Here is a 22,560-nt window from a genome sequence, read left to right on the forward strand (position 1 = left end):
TTGGTGTTTGCTTTTGTTTTTTCACTCCTTTGTTTTCTTCCTCATGGCTACATGATGCAAGTATTTCCACAATGATAATCATCAGTGATTTACAACCGTGGCTGAGTTATCCCAGCACTGCACTTTTGATATGTGTACAACTGCTGCCAAACATCTGTCAAAAACCCTTTTTATTATGTTTACTTCTATTCTGTTCCACCCTCTGTTTCTGTCCTGCAGGGAGAGCTCGGCTCATTTTGAGGAATGAAATCGGCCTGCTTGGACAGAGATGCAGCCCCCGCCGTGGGACACGCTGGGCCGGGGTCAGGCTGTGCAGTCAGGGGGAAAAGTGGTGCAGTAGCATAAATTAACACCTGAGCCCTGCGAGGCTGGAATGCACTGTGCCCTGCTGCATCCGGGAAGAAAGTGCGGTTAGCATCTGGATCCGCAGTGCCCCGGCCATTAGCACACTGGGACAACACGGCAGCTTCTACGTGACTGTGTGTGAGACGCCACACGCCGCATCTCCATCCTAACGTCACCTCATCTCAAAAGGAGGCGTTTACAAACGGTGGACCCGCATCATCCATCAACCCCGTTGTGTTTGTCTGTCTGCTCGTTAGTTTTGTGTTTCTCTATTAGCTTCCTTTATGTGTTTCCCAGATTTATTTCTTTTTCTTTTTTCATTAGGCCCATTTTGATGCAACCGACTTGCATGATTCTCCTCTGAGTCATTTCAATGTGGATAATGTTACTCAGGGGTTCCCTTGTATCGACGCGTGCTGCTGGATAGAATTGGTGTTTGGCTAATAGACTATAGGAACACGGGGTAGGTTCCGTTGTTATCGAGTGTTTCATATTGGTAGGAGCTAAAGTGCTGTAGGAAGTAATAGACTTGGTGGTTGTTATCGCTCCCTGGGGCTGCAGGAGGCAATCATCTAACTAAATGAGAGACCCAGAGACACAGAGAGAGAGACGGCCATCCCTCTGGAAAGACTATTGATGGCTGACAAATCTTTGCTTTTGATGTACTTTTTAAAGTGTGCCCTAACATCTACTTTCTTTCATTTATTCACAGTTATTTATTTATTTATTTATTGCATGTTTTTCTACGACTTTGGATTACGATCAGAGCTCGTAGAACCGAACTGAACCCCGGGCCGTTAGGAGTAGTGTGCCCGCCCGGCCTCGTCATTAGGCAGGAATATTTAGCAAGAGCACGCTCGAGAACTAATTACCAAGCTGTCTAACTCGCGTGCCCCCACCCCAATCGCCAAGGAAATAAGGGGCTTCAAGCAAAACGGGTGCGGATGGGAGAGACTCGGCGGGGCTGAAGAGAGTGAAGTCGTCTTGACATGATAAACACAGAGACAGAGCTGAATTTATCAGACACGACAGGACTGTGTTGTAAATTGCAACGGGCCTCTTCCCATTTACATCGGCTGATTGAAGGTGTCCTTCCCACACACATACAGCTGTCAGTGTGTGTGTGTGTGTGTGTGTGTGTGTGTGTGTGTGTGTGTGTGGATTGGCGGTATAGACCTGACACTCTTTCAGACACAGCTGACATGTAAAATGTGCTCCATCACAGCCTAGAAGAGAATAGAATTGCTGTTTGTATTTGCAGTGCATTTCTGTATTTGATTGTTTGCTACATTTACAATGCAGTCTGTTTTATTAAGCAGCATATCTGTCGTCAAATTAATAATCCAAATAATGTTTGCGTTATATTGTGTTTTCTCTATTTGTATTGTGTTTTATAGAAGTCACACTGCACTGAGCTCTCAGGGCATCCATATAGAAAAGAATGGAATAGAATATATGCTGTTTTAGTTTTAGAAAGTCTATGTTCTTTGCTATACTTAATCAAACTGCCCAATAGCAGTCTAACTCTTGGGGAATATGTGCTGCACTCACATTGAACATTTCGACAAGAGTAATGTGAATTGATTAAATCCCCACCGATCCCTGAACACGGTGTGTGTGTGTGTGTGTGTGTGTGTGTGTGTGTGTGTGTGTGTGTATCCCTACAGGTATACACACACCCTGAGTCATGAGACAGTAGAGTGAGAGGGCTGGAGCAGCTAAAAATAAAAAAAAATAAAAAGCGAGCGTCCTTGTGGATGTAGAGGCATGGCTGAATATCACATGGCCAGATATTATTCCCCAGACCATTTATTACCCTGTCCGCCTTCCATCTCATCTATTATTCAGAACACAATCATTTAACTAAGTGCAGTGATTACTTAAATCTTTAATGCTGCCATAATCAATATTGGCCTGAGCCTTTCAGGTGGACAGAGTTTCTCTAGCATTAAAGTCCCATCACCTATTGAGTCGATCATGTTAAATCGCACATGGTTACAGTAATCGGCCCCCATTAAAAAAAGGTCCTTTTATCAATGGCAGCGGAGACATGCGGCATGATAATTGTTCCATTCTGCCTTTGCCACTCGGGTTGTCGGAGTCAATGTTCACACTTTTCACACGGTGCAACAGGATAATGGTCTGTTCTAAAGTTAGACGGCAGCACAACAGTATTAATGGCTGCCAAGTCAGTCAAAGAAGGAAAATTCCCTCGTAAGAGAAAGAAATGCTGCACTCCCACATAATGACATAATGAACATTGCGGTGGTCTTATGAAAGGGATTTTTCATTTTAATGACGACTGTTGAGAAGAGGTCTATCAAAAAAGATGTAAAGTGAATTATCTTGACGCATCAACCCACGTATCGCCCTCTCTATCATCCGTTCCCCCTCCAAGAATCTTTGACAATCAAATCAAGATAGTAACTGGCGGGACACGCAGCCAGAGTGTGACACACTCACATTCACACTGTGTTCACATCGGTACAGATGCCATAAACATGTTCTTGCCACCTGGATTGTGTGTCAGTGTCAAAGCCTGGCTTATAGCACCTAAATCATATCATCCATATGTAAGCAGTGGTGGCATTGTATTCCCTTTGCATCACTTACTCTCCCTGATAATCCGACCTCAATGAAATACGGCTTCATGTCGGCGTCTCGGGCTCGCTGCTGGCACGGATTTATCTCACAGGATTTATATTTCTCTCCCCTCGCTCTCTGAAGGCTTTGAGACGGTTGTCGCGTGCCGGCGGTGTGGTAGCTGAACACGATGCTACAAATCAAGTGACGCCGTGGAGCTTGTTTCTCTGTAGGATTGTAATGTGTTGAACTTTGACCTACTGAATGGTGAGTTTTATTAAAGATGTGAAAAGTTATTCAGTTAATACACGGAGGAGCATGAAGTGTTTGTATTAAAAGGTAACATGCAAGGATATGAAGTGGGACATTAATTGTTCCCTATGTTTTCACAGCGAGAGAGCAATTTATAACGACATGCTAAAAGCAGCTTTCTGTGAGAAACCACAATGCAAGAAAAAAAACATAGCGTTAGCGCGTTTTGCATTAGACAAAGGTTTTGCAAAAAGCAGATGTTACTAGTTCTTGTTGTGTATTCAACCTTATATTAAAGCAGCAATGACTTTTTTTGGCCACTAGGGGAAGTGGATCGAAACAAGCAGCAAACAAAACAGACATATTATCACCTTTTAAAAGGTTTTATTGAGAATGTGTTAGCACACAGCTGACTATTTAAACACAAACAACAGGAAACAGCAGCATTGATTTTAGCTCGGGTTTGGTCCTCACCAACTCCTGAAGAGAAACAGCTAGCTCTTTAGCTGCTAAACGCTCACCAGCAGCTAACTTTGTCAGTCTGCAGTGTAGTGCTGGGGCGGTAGCGGTCTGTCGGTTTTCTAAAGATATTTTTGCTGATAACAGCAGCTAGTTACTCCTTGAAACATGGTCGACAATAGCTGTTAGAGTGAAACAGTAAAATTGTACAACCAAAGCAATACGCGTTAAGATAAAATATTTCCTGACTGAATTACCATTTAGTTTCCCTTCATACATTCAGCCTGACACTGATGACTTTAGCACATTCTTGTTGGGAGCACTTTACTAACATGTTGAGAACGGATCAACGGCATATGTTGATTTCAGAGTTGTTATCTCTCTACGTGGACTTCAATCTCTCACATGCGTGTCACCATTTTTCCGTTGATGCTTTTAATCATTTTTACGGAGTCAGTATGCATCATTACCGTGGTATCAGCAGGGGGCCGCTTAAGTTCATTTGTATTTAAATTTCAACAAGCAGGAGTTGTTGTGCGCACCAACAATCCGCACTGGCTGTACTTGGTAGTTGGTAGTCCCAGAGTACAATGTCCATTGCAGAAATACTGATAATAGGGAGGTACATCAACACAACAATGAACAATGCCAGTAGGTGCCAAGAAATGTGGGTTCACGTGCAGCAGAACAGAAAGAAACAGACAAGCAAGCTATAATACTTTAAACAGCAGTTTTAGAGAAAATGTTTTTTTCCACATCCAAATAATACAGCATGTTATACTTAATGCCAAATTCATTTTAAGGCATGCATGGTTATAATTTGTTGTTCAAAGCATTTCAAAAAGTATGTACATGTTCCCCTAATGCAACAAAGTATTAAAAAATGTGTGAATTCTGAAGGGAGTCTGGGGGCTCTCTGCCCGAGAAAGGGCGGTATTGTTACCGTTTACTGTATTTGTGAAATTTAAAATGTTTACCGTCACAAACATCTGCTTCAAATCTCGGCAGGTACGGAACATACTTAAGCCTGCATCTCTGCTTCCTTGTTTTGTGTGGTAATACCTCCAATCACCCAATAAACTGTGTTATATTGAAATGTCAAACAAATCTGTGTTAATGTGTCCACAGTATAATACTTTTCTTAATGGAAACCAATGACAATCTAAACATGTCGGGCAGACAGACAGCAGACTGCTGGATATTGGTCCAGCAGCTGCTGTACCAGCACTGCAACAGTTCATTCATATAAATGTATATGAATGACGTCTAATTCATATAGGTCAATATTTCAAACCTTCTCCTTCTCTGTATGTTTGCAAAGATGCATTTTTTTTGTATTTAAAGTCCTTGTTTATTTACTGTAAAAATGTTTAAAGTGTTTATGGTGTCTATCATTAAACACACAAATGTAAAATGGGGTTTGGACATTTCTGTTTAGAAAAGCACCAGAAGTTACATGCAGTGCTGGAAAAATGCAATGATTGTGCCAACTGTGTGTCGTACAGCTTTGGAGCGTGTGCACCCATGTTGACGAGTTGGTCTTGCAGATGAAAACGTGTGGACATGACCACTAAAAACATGGGGGGATTTTTCTGTTTAGTTAACATGCATGTACCACTGTGTTTTGTTTATGTACTTAATTTAGAATTGTATTTATTTATCCTCTGGCCGTCATGCCCCTGGCTTTAGTTTGCACTGGTCAGCGATGGACTGACCATATAATTACAAAGAGAGATAGATAGATAGATGTTAGATCAAAAATGACCACATCATCACATGCACATTCTACATATAGTGACTTAATGAAATTGTTATTATCAATGTACTCAGTTGCATTTTTAGGTGGAGTAACTCCTACTTTGCACAGAGGCAAAAACTAAAAATTACACAATTTTACAATTTGACATGATGCACTATTTCACATTTCCCACGCAGTTTAACACAGGTGACAATCGGTCTGAGCATGTGTTCTCCTCAGTGTGCTGTTAAACTGCTAATCCCCCGTCTGTCAATTTGCTCTGCCGAGCCAGCCCAGTTTGCAGGGCAGCCCCACTTGTCATCAAATTGCTGCCATCCTCTTTCATTGCCCAAGGCTTTGGACGTGCGTGTTGTTGTCCCACACTTGGGACGCCTGACATTGCAAGCGTGGGACTATCCCCACATAGCGGCCTCTCGAGCCAAGCGTAGCCAAGGATTTTTTTGCTGTCAAGCATTCATTTAGAATTGATTTCATTTCTAAGTTACTCAGCACCACTAAAACCCACACTTTTCTGCCCCAAACGACCCACTGCCTCTCAATGTTACTGCTTCTGTAACCCATGCTGGAGACATGAGTTACAACAGAAGTTCAATGCCGATGAATCCTCCCTGCTCCCTTTTCACTTGAGCCAAATGTCAAAATACAGTTGTATCTTTATTAAATGGTAAAAGGAGAGGGGAGGAGCCAAAACTAAAAATGCCTTCATACTCAAAACACTTCAAACAACTTTTGATTTCTCCGTGAGGTTATAACCGAGGAGGAGAGAGACATCTTTTCATTAGAGGTTGTTTTATGGCATAATGGAGCTTTTCAGAGAGGAACTGCAGGCACCTGTTGGCCACAATCACCTTGACGGTCAGTGTTTTCAAAAGCAATAATGACAAAGTACCCTCATTTAAAAATCAGCACAGCTTTAAACTGATACAAAGACACTGCTTTTGCTCTGATTCAATAAGAGTGTTTGCATTTTTAGCTCAAGGATGAGTGAAAGTCATGTCCTGACTTCTCCTCAGGAAAAGCTTGTAAAGAAGCTCTTTGTCCGTTATGTCAAATTGCTTGACCACAATTAACATGCCTGAGAGCAACTTCACATGCAATCATTTTAATAATTCAATCAGACAACAAATCTTACACCAAGCTCACTTGCATGCAATTATAAGCCGGTGTGGGTTAAACAGAAGAACTGTGGTGTTGAGAAAGGAAGAGAGATAGAAATAATGGCTCTCTGATGTAGACCGGGCACCATTAGAAAACAGCATTCATTCCCATTAGCATCTGCAGGCCAGCTGTATGTGCAAACCTCTGAGAACTTCAACCCTTTATCAATATGACTACAAAATGTGAATGTGTGTGTGTGTGTGTGTGTGTGTGTGTATGTGTGTGTGAGCATGTCTAGAGGAGTTTTCAGCGAGCCGGTAATGAATGTCTCTCTGGTGAATCAGCATGTAAACACTGGAGAAGAGTGAACTCTGGCAACAGCCATTCCCATTTGGCTCAATTAGGCCCGAAACTGAGACAATCAATGGTGCTGGCCTTTCTACCGGCCCGCCTGTTGGCGACGACGCCGCACTCACTGAAACAAAATGGGAATAATCAAAGTCCATAATTAGTTGGCCTGAGAGGGTGCAGGAGTACGTTTTCACTCAGCTAAAACCAGGCGACAGCGGGTGTTGACTATGGTGTGGGCAATACATGGAGATGAAGGCACACAGCCTCGAGGAAAAAGGACAAAACAAAACGCAATGTGAGCTCTGCGCTATAGCTATCCCACTGCTGCGCCGAGTGAAGCCCTGCACTACACACAAGCATTGGCCCAAAACTCTGCTTGGCGGCAAATGAAACACCAAGGGAGATGTTGGAATATGATGAAAAACTAACAATTGAGATTTTTTTTTTTTTGATCAGCAGGATCACTCAGTTGGGCACAGGGACATATATAACATACTGGGAAAGAAAAAAGAGATGGAGAGAAATAAAAAGAGTCAAGATAAAGATGAGATGTACAAGGGAAAATGTATATATAGCAAGGGTGTCCTTTAAAGTGGTGGTGGTCTGGGGATCTGACAGCTAACTGGGGAGGGAATGTTGGGGAAGTGGCCCAGATTCTCAGGGAGCATATCTGAGAGATCTGGACGAGGATGTGAGACTGATGAATGGAGACCTGCAGAAAGATCCACAGCAGGAGAAATTATAGCGGTCCTGAATATTGCTCTGCAAGTCGTACCATCTCATGTTCTTATAAACCATGTAAAACAAACGTAAACTGACCTATATCCAGTCCATGCTATCTGTCGCTCCTTCGTTGTAAAGTGCCACATAAGAAATTTGATGTTTTAAATTTGGCAGGAATAATTAATAATTATAATCGATTACAAATAAAACAAAACAAGTTGTCAACATTAGCATGAAAAACTGATCATGATGTTTTGATTTTCTATAGAAACTTTGGGGAGAAAATATAATGATGACGATGCCACACTTTCTGGACAAACAACTGAACTGACAGATGAAGCAAGTCAGTGTGAAGCACCACATAAATGATCCCTTTAGCACCAAAGATGGAGACTAAATATGGTAAATAAAGACATGAAAGTAACATGATTGTTATCAGCATTGTTTTTATTCTATTATGACCTAAATATGGTCCGAACAAAGTTGTTCCAATCTGAATGTTTGCCCTGCCGTAATCATATGTTTTTTTAATTTATTATTTGTCCTCATTCAGGTTGGTGTTGAACTTGGCAACTTCCTGTAAATCACTGTCAGCAAAATGCTTGCCTGGCACATTCTAGCAGACGATGGCACTAGGTGAAACAATGATTATTGACTGTGGCGCTGCAGTGGGAAGAAGCGAGGGGGAAGGTGATGCTGGCCACAGGCTGGGGTCACGCTGCCCCTGGTATTCTCACAGAAGGTGGCCCGCCTAATGATGAGGAAGACTGCTTCTGTGTAAATGTCTGCCAAGTTTAAGTTGGATAGGGGTGAGGTGTGTGTGGGTGTGTGTGTGTGTACGTCACTGTTAGATGCCTTGGTATCTGGCCCCAGATCAGAGGGACAGATTGCCAGACAACATCTGTCCAATCCATGCACTCCCACACATTCACACAACGAGCATGCAATTATGCGCACAAACATTCTCTCACACACACACACAAACACACACATGCTATGAGTAGATTTCAATCATACAACTTACAGATAATTGGAAAGTGCTGCACAGGATGCATTTAGGTTTTTGTTCTCATTTCTTTATTTGGATATATTTATGTAACGACAGAAGAGAGAGCATTTGTCAAACTTGTGTTGCCCCAATGGACTATTACTTGGACCCATATGGCTGTTATTTCTTGGATATCAATAACAGGCTGGGAAATTCAGAGGTCAGAAAAAGCTTTGTTTAACAAAATATGTAAACTGAGCTCAAACTCAAAGAATAAGTGTTGCGACATCAATTACAAGGAGAATTTTTGTGATGAATTGGAACCCCTTTGACCCCTTTGTTGTAAGCAACTAATACAACTGTGTCTTTGCTATGGTTAGATCAAATAAAAACTGTATTTGGATATGCTGTAGGCTACATAGACACAGCAGAGCTTTGAGCTGAATGCTACGTCAGCATGCTAACATGCTCACAATGACAATGCTAAGATACTGATGTAGAAGATGTAATGTTTAACATGTTCACTATCTTAGTTTAGCATTTTAGCATGCTATTGCTAATACTTAAAAACAACATATAGCCGAGACGGGTGTGAATGTCATTAGTTTTGCAGGAATTTGGCCAAAAACTAAGAATTGATCACATTTAAGTTTTGACCAGGTCACCTCACGATCCAATTTGGAGGCCCACACCCTGTGTGGCCTGATGGCAGACGGGAAAATCACAAACTTAAGTAAGGGACTGTATATAAAGTGCAAGGAGAGCTTTTCCGATCTGGGCGATGGCTTTCTGTTTTTTTTATAGAAACCTCGAACCAACTTTTTTTTTAATCAATATAATAAATGATAGCTTTCCTTTAAGTCAATTAAATAATCAATTCATAGCCAGCATTCAATTCAACCTTCAAACATATAATACAAATGTCTAGAGTACGACGGCAGAGCAGAGCTTATTAACTTAAAGGGCCCTATTAATACCCGAGATATGATACATTATCAGAGGGTCCTGTTCATATATTTATCTGACATTTGAACAAATAACTAAGCTGGTTAGTTGTTTTCATTCATTTGAGTTACTGTGTTAAGCTGTGTGTATAGCTTTTGGCTACAGATCTGCTGGGATAGGTATTATAGCCCACTACTTTCATTATTAAGCTGTTCATAATATCTCAGAGTTCACTTGAGGATATACTGAATTCTTCGCCCAGTTGACATTGGGCAAAGGCAGGGTTCACCTGGACAGGTCGCCAGGCTATCACAGGGCTAACACACAGACAGACCATTTACTCTCACATTCACCTAACTCTGATATAAGGCCACGGCTTAGTGGCCGGTAAGAGCATGTAACTAGTATTATGTGTGTGCGAGTCTGCTTAGGTCAGGACTGGAGGTCTGGTGGACAGGTTAAACAAACACAGGACTTTCGTCCAGGGGACAGCTGTTCGTGTCCCGTGCAAAATTAAAAGTAAACGCTGAGATTCTGTTGCATCAATCGTTAGTGACGTGAGTCTTTGGCTTTGTTAGTCACGTGAGTTGCAAGTCATGTGGCTCACATGTCACTAGAAAGTAAAGGTAACCTCAATCATGCATGTTCAAAACTAACGCTAGAGGGCCACATAGTGCGTCAATCTCCGATGCTAAAGAGTGTTGGGATCTGCTGTCCTGGCTGGCTGAGACCTTCACACGTGCTTTTCAAACAAAGGAGCAGCCATGTTCCTTCCTTTCACCAAAACGCCTGACATGGGGTCTGCAAGAAACCTCATGCCGGATGACCACACCCCCCAGCTCCAGCAGAAACCTGATGTTGGTCCCTCATTGGCCAAGAAAGGGCCCCCCACTGGTTGTGCCACCTGGTTTATAAGCCTGAGCACAGCTAGAATTCTTTCTCTTCCGTCCAGACACCGCTGGTGTCAGGAGGTCCACAAGGCCTCTTCACTCCGGACTCGTCCAGAGGACAAGAAGATCCACGAGGAACCGCGGCCTCATCAAATCCTATCAGGTCACATGTAACATTCGCTGGTCGAACAGACTGTGTTTTATTTTGAGTTTTGGATCCTGTAGTGCGAGAACGGATAACTCCTATGCCCCGTTCTCCCACCCTTTTTGTGTACACACCGCCGGCAGAAGGTAACAATCTTTCCTCGCCGAAGATTTCCGGGAAGGACGACCCAAACCTCGTCCCTCAGCCGAAGTTAAAAAGCCCCTCTCTGCAGTGAGGAGGCCGAGTCTGCGCCAGCCAGCCCCGAGGCCGCGCCACCGAGAGCCAGCGGCTACTCGAGGACCGAGTGATCCCCACCACGGGAAACGTACCCTACCGAACGAAGCTTCTACAAGTAAGAGTTACTGGTATCTGGGCCTAGCTTAGCTTAGCATAGCATTAGCTTAATTTAGCCTATTCGTTATGTCGTTGTTATCCCTGTATCTTGTTACGTTAAGTTACTGTCGTGTTATAACGTGTTATTGCGCAAGCATTGCGGACCACGGAGTTCCGTTATATTGTGTATTTCCTGCTGTAACTGTTTGCATTAGATCCGTCGCTGCTAGTGGATGTGGAGGTTGTGATTTTATCACTTCAAAGACCAAAACCACGGTGGCGGAGCCTCGTCTCGCCGACCGAGTTTCGGGGTGATACGAGAGCAATACTCGCATCTCACCGCAGTGATAAAGATGTGTTTTGTTTTGGGGATTATTTTATTTTGTTTGGTTTTATTCTCTCTTCTTTAAATCGGCTCTGTGAGTGAGATCTAGAACCGCAACTATCACCGTACAAGCGTGACCGGTCGGTTCAGAATCCGACCGCAGAGTTTACGAATGATCAGCTGTTCCTCACATTCTCACTGCAGCGCTGAGCACCGCGCTCAGAGCTCCTCTCTCTCTCTCTCTCTCTCTCTTCCAACTAACCCGCACACACAGTTAGATTCACTGATTTTGGGTGAACCTCTCAGACACGTGTTCGCGTAATCTATTGTCTCAACCCACATTGTGCGCCGTCCCACGTGGTTACACGTAGCCACCTCTCAGCTATCTTGTCGCGGGTCAATAGACTCCACCATCTTTGCTTGTAGGCTCACACGCCCCTTTTTAGGTTACGTACCATCACTGTTTGAGTAGGCCCCCCCCCCCCTCGTTTCCACACACTCACACACACACACACACACACCTACATGTGCATATATTGATACACATATCCTTACCCCACTTTATTCATTTGACTTTAGGTATTAGATATATAATTGTATGATAGTGTTTGTTGATTTTGATAGTACTTGATTTGATCATTTATTATTTTGATTTAATAAACTCTGTTATATTTTAAAGAGCAGTCGTCTGTGATTACTTGTGCATATGTGTGTAATAATAACTGGATGTAGTGGCCTGTGCTCGAACTTAAACCTTCACTTTCACTCTGAATGTGTAATAGTACTCAGACTATTGACATTATGAGTGAACGCTAATTATGAGACTTAGTTTTATTGTTTGGTTATTGGTCCCTGTTCGCAGGGTGGTGCCCCGTTATTATTAATAATCATTAATAATTGTTACTGACATTAATAATTCTATTGATGTCAAGAATTTAGTTTCTTAGATGCTGATAACCCAAACACGCTCCTCTACGTTCCCAACAAGAGCATTGACCAAGCGTCGGTATTTGATGAGGTGATAGTAAAAATGTGTTATGTGATTATTTACATATCCAACAGATATGTAAATAACGATTTGGCGAACGAAAGTCCAATAGCCACTCTCTTTTAGCTCTGCTTTTGGTCTCTACCAACTCCTGAGGGAAATATCAGGCTGTTTAGCTGCTAAATGCTCTGTTCACCAGCTAGTGTACAGTGGGTTTTCAGAGCTTTTTTTGCTGAAAACAACACTATGTTAGCAGTGAAAGTGAACAAACAGCCTCATTTGCTTCCTTTTTTATTTTGTGCTGATCTGATCCGTGACTCCGATCTGTGATACGGCCGCAATGGAGTCTTATTATCCATTGCACCCCTACTGTATATAGCATCACTACAAACAACCTCTTTCACATTGTTTTCAGATCATCGTGTAAAACATTTACATCATGTATCTTGTTTGTGTTTTGCTGTAGTAAGTGTACTGTCAGCACAATATACATTACTTAATGCAAAACCATAATTAAGTACATATTTTAAATGTATGCACTGGGATCACTGCCTGTTTGTGCATTCAAATATACCCATGACCAAGACAGACAGACACACACACACGTTTATACTGTGCTTCATTACAAAGGTGCTGAAAGGAGAGGACTGCTGAAATCAAAGTCGACCAGCCTTGCATCCCAAGCATGGATCTGTGGGGATAATAGGCCCACTGAATGCAGAGCAGCTAGCAATAAGGTGCTACACCGCATGAATAGAAATAGAGTGTGCTCCACGGCCCAATCATAAAGAGGCCTCTGTGTGCGCCGCTGACGTTTCAGTGGGAATTATAAAACTGATAATGTGAGATAATGTTGAAACACAGAAGTACTTCCTGCCAGTTCTATACGCTGTTGAGCAGTGAAATAACGCAAACACAGTGCAATGTAAAACCACGCTGATGTGTGAATTTGCTTTGACCTTGCCTCCAGTGTATCTGAGAGAGTGCTTGCTTTATGAGAGGACCAGACAGACAAAGGACGTGTTGTTTTCCGTGCCGTCACGTTTCCTTGTCTCCCCATTGGCATGAATAATAAAGGCCATTCACCTTGTTTATCTTTCAATTCAATATTTACTCCTTGTCACATGCATTTGGGGGCTTTTCATCATCACTGTTCTCAAAGCGCAAGGTTTTCCTCTATGGTATTCGTCCTCACTGTTAATGTTTGATGAACACCACAATAAAAGGTTCGAGGGGATTGGGGGAGGGGGTGAGCTACCTGTGTCACAGTTGTTTTTTTCTTCACTCTCTATTGATGTTTATAGCATCTTCCCCTACGTCACGCTTCCTCCCCAGGGATCCCTCCCCTTTCCGGGACTCCCTTTTCCTTCCCTCAAGGTACATTTTGGCTAGATTGAATAAGGCAAGGGAAAGTAGGTCATTGGCTTTGATCAGTCTATTTCATTGTTACTGTGAAGGTTGAACCTGGCGCTGGTACAATCCCACCAGCAGCTTCAGCTGGCCACATGTTTTCTCTCTTCCTGTTTGTTTCCTGCTCTTCACTTTGCTCTGTGAATTATTATCTCCACCATGTAATTTACACCCATGCACACAGACACTGCCAGACAAAGAAAACATGCATTGTTACCGCGTTTTCTTACATTGTTCTGCATTACGCTCTTTCAACTCTCTTATCATATCGACTTTGATTATGCAGTCCAGTTGTTTTTTTTCATGTATATATGTTTTTATTTTATTTTTATTTTAGCAATGTGTAAATATATATACATAAAGCACAAAATGTATTTCCACATATTGGTGGTATTCATACATAATGTAGTTTTAGTAGTCCAAATATGTTTCGACATGTATTTGATAAAGCTTTAATGTTTTACAACATATTACTACAGTGAACTTAATTAACAGGAGAACAATTCTCAATTTTAATTAAATTCAAATGGGGGAAAATATCTACAAATGTAAAGGATCTCTAGTAGACAGTGCATTAATATAGCAGCAAACAATGATTAGCTATATAAGGATAAAGCAAAGTAATGTTTACCTGGGCAGAGAATGAAGTCACTTTCCTTCTGTGTGTTGTAATCCAAGATTCTCCTTGCTTTGTTGACATAGCCGGGCCGGTTTTGCGTGAATTTAGTGCATGTGAACGTGCCCCGCTGGCTAGCTCAAGGGCCGCTGCTCTGCACTGCGCTCATATGGCGGTTACAGCTGATAACGGCTCTCAATCAGGTAAACACTGTTAGCTCTGTCAGCACTGTTGTTGTGGTTGTTTGCACTGTTAGCGCTGTTAGCAGCTGCTCAGCCGTAGCCTTGTTGAAAGCTGTGTGAAGGCAATAGATGTGCTCTGAATTGTGTATTGAGCGCCTTTTTAAGTGCAAATATCAACAAAAAAACCATAAGAATTGGACTTCAATGGAGATTGCACGTGTGTAATCCTGATATCACATGGTATTTTGGCCTAAATACCTGTATCACGAACATCCCTGACAAAGCTGCACCAGTGCTGTTAGAAAAGTACCAATCTGGAGGAGGACCTGAACATTTCACAGGCAGATATGGAGTGGTAAGATAAGACAGGGGAAAAAATAGCACTGCTGTAAATCTGCCTAGAGCAGGCCATTGGTGTGAGAAGGGAACTGGTGAGGAACGCCACCAACAGGCCTGTGGCATGTCTGAAGGAGCCACAGAGTTACACACATACAGTGATTCACCAGGCACAGTTACATGGCTGTGGAAAACAAGACAAGCTGTGACTTTTTAAAATATGCATATGTATCATTGACTAAGGCTGTTGGATATATTGGCGCAAGAAGAACAATGCAGTCACCGAAATCATTAAAATGCATCCCGATGAGGTCCTTTTAATGTCTGTACTGCCTCTCAAGAAAATCCTCTCAACGGATGGTTTCTTTCACTGGCTGTGTCTAAAATCACTATTCCCTGCATGATACACTAGTCACTCTACAGACCGTCGTACATTGAGCTTTCAGACACCTATGAATCATCCTCATTTTGAACCTTCCACTCAGTTGTATTCCATTGTGGGAACGTTAAAGGCAATATACAGTTCAAATATTTTGCACTTTGAAAGTCAGATGAAATGGCAGAGGGCAAATATAGTTCACTGAGTAGAAATAGTGTTATTTGAGTGCAAAATGTTGGACAACACTATTATATCCTGTGGCTGCTATGTGGCATCTCAGCAGAAGAATAACATTGTACACTGTAGCTGAATCAAACCACAGCTAAATGGTTATTGTTAGTTTCTGACCATCGACCCTTTACACACATAAGACCACGTCTCCTCCTTTTATTGTCAACACAGTCGTGAAAAAAAAAAGAGAGGACGGGTGGGGGGCTTGGAGCAGCTACTCCACGGACATGTTGCACGCAATTAGCCAGCTGCAGAGGGACCGTATGGCTGTCATGTCTCCTGTTGTTCCGAGGTGAAGACGAGGCTGTTTCTGAAGGCAGAGTGCCTGGTAAACAAAGGTACCCCCCCCCCAGACACACACACACACAAACACACACACCCTTCATAGCCCCGCTCTGTTGAGCACATTCAATGCCAAGACCGCTGCCCTTAAAGCTAAGCAGTCATTGGCCGGCCCCTCTAACTGTCCTGGTGTCAAGCCTGTGTCACATTTACAGTGCGGTGGCACCGGGCTGGGTTGGCCCACACGCTAATTGGGTGAGATAGCAGCTTTATTTAATTTGGCCCGTGGCGGCTCAATCTCTCCACGCTTCTCTCCTCCATATGGAAATAACTGCAGACGCTTTTATAAATATTGGAAAGCTACTGATGTATTGCATATTACAGCTAAACTAAACAATATAATGCCTCCAAAGCATATTATACTACCTTGGCTGTGTCGGAAATCACTCCTTATTTGATATCTAGTGCACTATATTTACTTTACGCTATTGTAGTTGAGAAAATGTATGGACTATATTATGCCATTTAAAAAGCACTCAATATAATGAAAAAGTGTAGTTTCAATTTCATGAACACTTCTTTCCGTGATACATGAATCACATAATATTTCTCTCATATTAGCTTCTCTGCACTGGCTTCTTGTAAAATCTAGAATTGAATATAAAATCCTTCTCACCTACAAAGCCCTGATTGGTCAGCCACCATCATATCTTAAGGAACTTATAGTACCATATTACCCTACTAGAGAGCTGCGCTCTCTAAATTCAGGGTTAGAGTCTCAAAAAGTAAGATGGGAGCCAGAGCCTTCAGCTATCAAGCTCCTCTTCTGTAGAACCAGCTTCCAGTTTCAGTCCGAGGGGCAGACACACTCACCACATGTAAGAGTAGGCTTAAGACTTTCCTCTTTGATAACGCTTATGGTTAGGGCTGGCTCAGGTTTATAGTTAGGGCTGGCTCAGGTTTATATTTAGGGCTGGCTCAGGTTTATAGTTAGGGCTGGCTCAGGTTTATAGTTCGGACTGGCTCAGGTTTATAGTTAGGGCTGGCTCAGGTTTATAGTTAGGGCTGGCTCAGGTTTAAAGTTCGGACTGGCTCAGGTTTATAGTTAGGGCTGGCTCAGGTTTATAGCTAAGGCTGGATCAGGTTTATAATTAGGGCTGGATCAGGTTTATAGTTAGGGCTGGATCGAGTTTATAGTTAGGGCTGGCTCAGATTTATAGTTAGGGCTGGCTCAGGTTTATAGTTAGGGCTGGCTCAGGTTTATAGTCAGGGCTGGCTCAGGTTTATAGTTAGGGCTGGATCCGCTTTATAGTTAGGGCTGGCTCAGGTTTATATTTAGGGCTGGCTCAGGTTTATAGTTAGGGCTGGCTCAGGTTTATAGTTCGGACTGGCTCAGGTTTATAGTTAGGGCTGGCTCAGGTTTATAGTTAGGGCTGGCTCAGGTTTAAAGTTCGGACTGGCTCAGGTTTATAGTTAGGGCTGGCTCAGGTTTATAGCTAAGGCTGGATCAGGTTTATAGTTAGGGCTGGATCAGGTTTATAGTTAGGGCTGGATCGAGTTTATAGTTAGGGCTGGCTCAGATTTATAGTTAGGGCTGGCTCAGGTTTATAGTTAGGGCTGGCTCAGGTTTATAGTCAGGGCTGGCTCAGGTTTATAGTTAGGGCTGGATCCGCTTTATAGTTAGGGCTGGCTCAGGTTTATATTTAGGGCTGGCTCAGGTTTATAGCTAAGGCTGGATCAGGTTTATAGTTAGGGCTGGATCAGGTTTATAGTTAGGGCTGGATCGAGTTTATAGTTAGGGCTGGCTCAGATTTATAGTTAGGGCTGGCTCAGGTTTATAGTTAGGGCTGGCTCAGGTTTATAGTCAGGGCTGGCTCAGGTTTATAGTTAGGGCTGGATCCGCTTTATAGTTAGGGCTGGCTCAGGTTTATATTTAGGGCTGGCTCAGGTTTATAGTTAGGGCTGGCTCAGGTTTATAGTTCGGACTGGCTCAGGTTTATAGTTAGGGCTGGCTCAGGTTTATAGTTAGGGCTGGCTCAGGTATAAAGTTCGGACTGGCTCAGGTTTATAGTTAGGGCTGGCTCAGGTTTATAGCTAAGGCTGGATCAGGTTTATAGTTAGGGCTGGATCAGGTTTATAGTTAGGGCTGGATCGAGTTTATAGTTAGGGCTGGCTCAGATTTATAGTTAGGGCTGGCTCAGGTTTATAGTTAGGGCTGGCTCAGGTTTATAGTCAGGGCTGGCTCAGGTTTATAGTTAGGGCTGGATCCGCTTTATAGTTAGGGCTGGCTCAGGTTTATATTTAGGGCTGGCTCAGGTTTATAGCTAAGGCTGGATCAGGTTTATAGTTAGGGCTGGATCAGGTTTATAGTTAGGGCTGGATCGAGTTTATAGTTAGGGCTGGCTCAGATTTATAGTTAGGGCTGGCTCAGGTTTATAGTTAGGGCTGGCTCAGGTTTATAGTCAGGGCTGGCTCAGGTTTATAGTTAGGGCTGGATCCGCTTTATAGTTAGGGCTGGCTCAGGTTTATATTTAGGGCTGGCTCAGGTTTATAGTTAGGGCTGGCTCAGGTTTATAGTTCGGACTGGCTCAGGTTTATAGTTAGGGCTGGCTCAGGTTCATAGTTAGGGCTGGCTCAGGTTTAAAGTTCGGACTGGCTCAGGTTTATAGTTAGGGCTGGCTCAGGTTTATAGCTAAGGCTGGATCAGGTTTATAGTTAGGGCTGGATCAGGTTTATAGTTAGGGCTGGATCGAGTTTATAGTTAGGGCTGGCTCAGATTTATAGTTAGGGCTGGCTCAGGTTTATAGTTAGGGCTGGCTCAGGTTTATAGTCAGGGCTGGCTCAGGTTTATAGTTAGGGCTGGATCCGCTTTATAGTTAGGGCTGGCTCAGGTTTATATTTAGGGCTGGCTCAGGTTTATAGTTAGGGCTGGCTCAGGTTTATAGTTCGGACTGGCTCAGGTTTATAGTTAGGGCTGGCTCAGGTTTAAAGTTCGGACTGGCTTAGGTTTATAGTTAGGGCTGGCTCAGGTTTATAGCTAAGGCTGGATCAGGTTTATAGTTAGGGCTGGCTCAGATTTATAGTTAGGGCTGGCTCAGGTTTATAGTTAGGGCTGGCTCAGGTTTATAGTCAGGGCTGGCTCAGGTTTATAGTTAGGGCTGGATCCGCTTTATAGTTAGGGCTGGCTCAGGTTTATATTTAGGGCTGGCTCAGGTTTATAGTTAGGGCTGGCTCAGGTTTATAGTTCGGACTGGCTCAGGTTTATAGTTAGGGCTGGCTCAGGTTTATAGTTAGGGCTGGCTCAGGTTTAAAGTTCGGACTGGCTCAGGTTTATAGTTAGGGCTGGCTCAGGTTTATAGCTAAGGCTGGATCAGGTTTATAGTTAGGGCTGGATCAGGTTTATAGTTAGGGCTGGATCGAGTTTATAGTTAGGGCTGGCTCAGATTTATAGTTAGGGCTGGCTCAGGTTTATAGTTAGGGCTGGCTCAGGTTTATAGTCAGGGCTGGCTCAGGTTTATAGTTAGGGCTGGATCCGCTTTATAGTTAGGGCTGGCTCAGGTTTATATTTAGGGCTGGCTCAGGTTTATAGCTAAGGCTGGATCAGGTTTATAGTTAGGGCTGGATCAGGTTTATAGTTAGGGCTGGATCGAGTTTATAGTTAGGGCTGGCTCAGATTTATAGTTAGGGCTGGCTCAGGTTTATAGTTAGGGCTGGCTCAGGTTTATAGTCAGGGCTGGCTCAGGTTTATAGTTAGGGCTGGATCCGCTTTATAGTTAGGGCTGGCTCAGGTTTATATTTAGGGCTGGCTCAGGTTTATAGTTAGGGCTGGCTCAGGTTTATAGTTCGGACTGGCTCAGGTTTATAGTTAGGGCTGGCTCAGGTTTATAGTTAGGGCTGGCTCAGGTTTAAAGTTCGGACTGGCTCAGGTTTATAGTTAGGGCTGGCTCAGGTTTATAGCTAAGGCTGGATCAGGTTTATAGTTAGGGCTGGATCAGGTTTATAGTTAGGGCTGGATCGAGTTTATAGTTAGGGCTGGCTCAGATTTATAGTTAGGGCTGGCTCAGGTTTATAGTTAGGGCTGGCTCAGGTTTATAGTCAGGGCTGGCTCAGGTTTATAGTTAGGGCTGGATCCGCTTTATAGTTAGGGCTGGCTCAGGTTTATATTTAGGGCTGGCTCAGGTTTATAGCTAAGGCTGGATCAGGTTTATAGTTAGGGCTGGATCAGGTTTATAGTTAGGGCTGGATCGAGTTTATAGTTAGGGCTGGCTCAGATTTATAGTTAGGGCTGGCTCAGGTTTATAGTTAGGGCTGGCTCAGGTTTATAGTCAGGGCTGGCTCAGGTTTATAGTTAGGGCTGGATCCGCTTTATAGTTAGGGCTGGCTCAGGTTTATATTTAGGGCTGGCTCAGGTTTATAGTTAGGGCTGGCTCAGGTTTATAGTTCGGACTGGCTCAGGTTTATAGTTAGGGCTGGCTCAGGTTTATAGTTAGGGCTGGCTCAGGTTTAAAGTTCGGACTGGCTCAGGTTTATAGTTAGGGCTGGCTCAGGTTTATAGCTAAGGCTGGATCAGGTTTATAGTTAGGGCTGGATCAGGTTTATAGTTAGGGCTGGATCGAGTTTATAGTTAGGGCTGGCTCAGATTTATAGTTAGGGCTGGCTCAGGTTTATAGTTAGGGCTGGCTCAGGTTTATAGTCAGGGCTGGCTCAGGTTTATAGTTAGGGCTGGATCCGCTTTATAGTTAGGGCTGGCTCAGGTTTATATTTAGGGCTGGCTCAGGTTTATAGTTAGGGCTGGCTCAGGTTTATAGTTCGGACTGGCTCAGGTTTATAGTTAGGGCTGGCTCAGGTTTAAAGTTCGGACTGGCTTAGGTTTATAGTTAGGGCTGGCTCAGGTTTATAGCTAAGGCTGGATCAGGTTTATAGTTAGGGCTGGCTCAGGTTTATATTTAGGGCTGGCTCAGGTTTATAGTTAGGGCTGGCTCAGGTTTATAGTTCGGACTGGCTCAGGTTTATAGTTAGGGCTGGCTCAGGTTTATAGTTAGGGCTGGCTCAGGTTTAAAGTTCGGACTGGCTCAGGTTTATAGTTAGGGCTGGCTCAGGTTTATAGCTAAGGCTGGATCAGGTTTATAGTTAGGGCTGGATCAGGTTTATAGTTAGGGCTGGATCGAGTTTATAGTTAGGGCTGGCTCAGATTTATAGTTAGGGCTGGCTCAGGTTTATAGTTAGGGCTGGCTCAGGTTTATAGTCAGGGCTGGCTCAGGTTTATAGTTAGGGCTGGATCCGCTTTATAGTTAGGGCTGGCTCAGGTTTATATTTAGGGCTGGCTCAGGTTTATAGTTAGGGCTGGCTCAGGTTTATAGTTCGGACTGGCTCAGGTTTATAGTTAGGGCTGGCTCAGGTTTAAAGTTCGGACTGGCTTAGGTTTGGGCTGGCTCAGGTTTATAGCTAAGGCTGGATCAGGTTTATAGTTAGGGCTGGATCAGGTTTATAGTTAGGGCTGGATCGAGTTTATAGTTAGGGCTGGCTCAGATTTATAGTTAGGGCTGGCTCAGGTTTATAGTCAGGGCTGGCTCAGGTTTATAGTTAGGGCTGGATCCGCTTTATAGTTAGGGCTGGCTCAGGTTTATAGTTAGGGCTGGCTCAGGTTTATAGTTAGGGCTGGCTCAGGTTTATAGTTAGGGCTGGTTCAGGTTTATAGTTCGGGCTGGCTCAGGTGTGCCTTAGTCCAGGCCCTACATATGCTCCTGGACCCTAGTCGTGCCTCCTGACATCCTGCCTTACACCCACTGCTACTATTATTATTATTATAAGTCACACAGAGGATGTCGCATGTGTACGGATTGTAAAGCCCTCTGAGGCAAATTTGTGATTTGTGATTTTGGGCTATACAAAATAAATTGAATTGAATTGAAATACAGACACCAAATGTATTTCTTACATTTAAAATAGTTTTGGCCCCAAAAGAAGAAGAATTAAATGAAAACTTCCATTTAGTTGATGTTTCCACAGTGTTGGATGACAGAGAATACAGTTGGGACCGCTTTTTGTCATGGAGGGTTTCATCATAGATAGAGGAAACCTGTAAGAAAAGAATGGAAAACAAAGGGGATATCTTAAAAGCAATGTGCCATTAAAAAAAACAGTTTTAGGGAACAATTCTTGTCCGGGACCCTTAACCTTAATGCAACTGAATCTACACTCGAATGACTTCTGACTACGAATATGAAAAGTCCTTGAGTCACCCAGCCAGAACTCAGAGTTAAATCCCTTTGAAAATCCCTTTGAATAACTTAAAGACAGACCGTCACATATGCTCCTTATCCAACTTGAGTAAGCTTGAGCACATCTGCATCTCAAGATGGGAGAAAATCACAAAATTCTTATGTGCAGAGCTGGTTTAAATACTGATACCCACGACGAGGAAAAGCTGCAAATCACTGCCAAAGTTGCTTTAGCAAAATATTGACCTGAGACTTAAACGTGATCATTTAAATATAGTATTTTGTATTTATTTAATTTTGTAGGAATAAGTTTGTCAGATCCTTTTTGTTGAAATTCAGACAGAAAAATCTCAACTCAGCATCATCTGGCAAGACTGCAGGTTATTATAGCAGTGATAAAGGATATAAAAAGTTACATGTGGACAGTAAAGTCTCCATAGGCACAGATTATTCCACACAATTAGACAATATATAATGACTATCATCCTGGTTTAGTTAAAACTGGAACAGACGTATGAATGCCATTGTTTTCCTCTACATATGCATTTGTATAGACATGGAATTCAAAATGGTTTCCTCTAAATGCTGCCAAAGTGGTTCTTATTATCCCATGAATAAATGCAGCCCAACATAAATCTCCACCCCCCCCCCCCCCCCCCTCTCTCTTTCTCTTCCATGCCGTAGTTGAGATGTCAGCGCTATCTCCAAAGTGACTGTGG

This window comes from Anarhichas minor, unplaced genomic scaffold (assembly GCF_050575085.1).
Source record: "Anarhichas minor isolate MPS153535 unplaced genomic scaffold, ASM5057508v1 ptg000042l, whole genome shotgun sequence".
Lineage (NCBI taxonomy): Eukaryota > Metazoa > Chordata > Actinopteri > Perciformes > Anarhichadidae > Anarhichas > Anarhichas minor.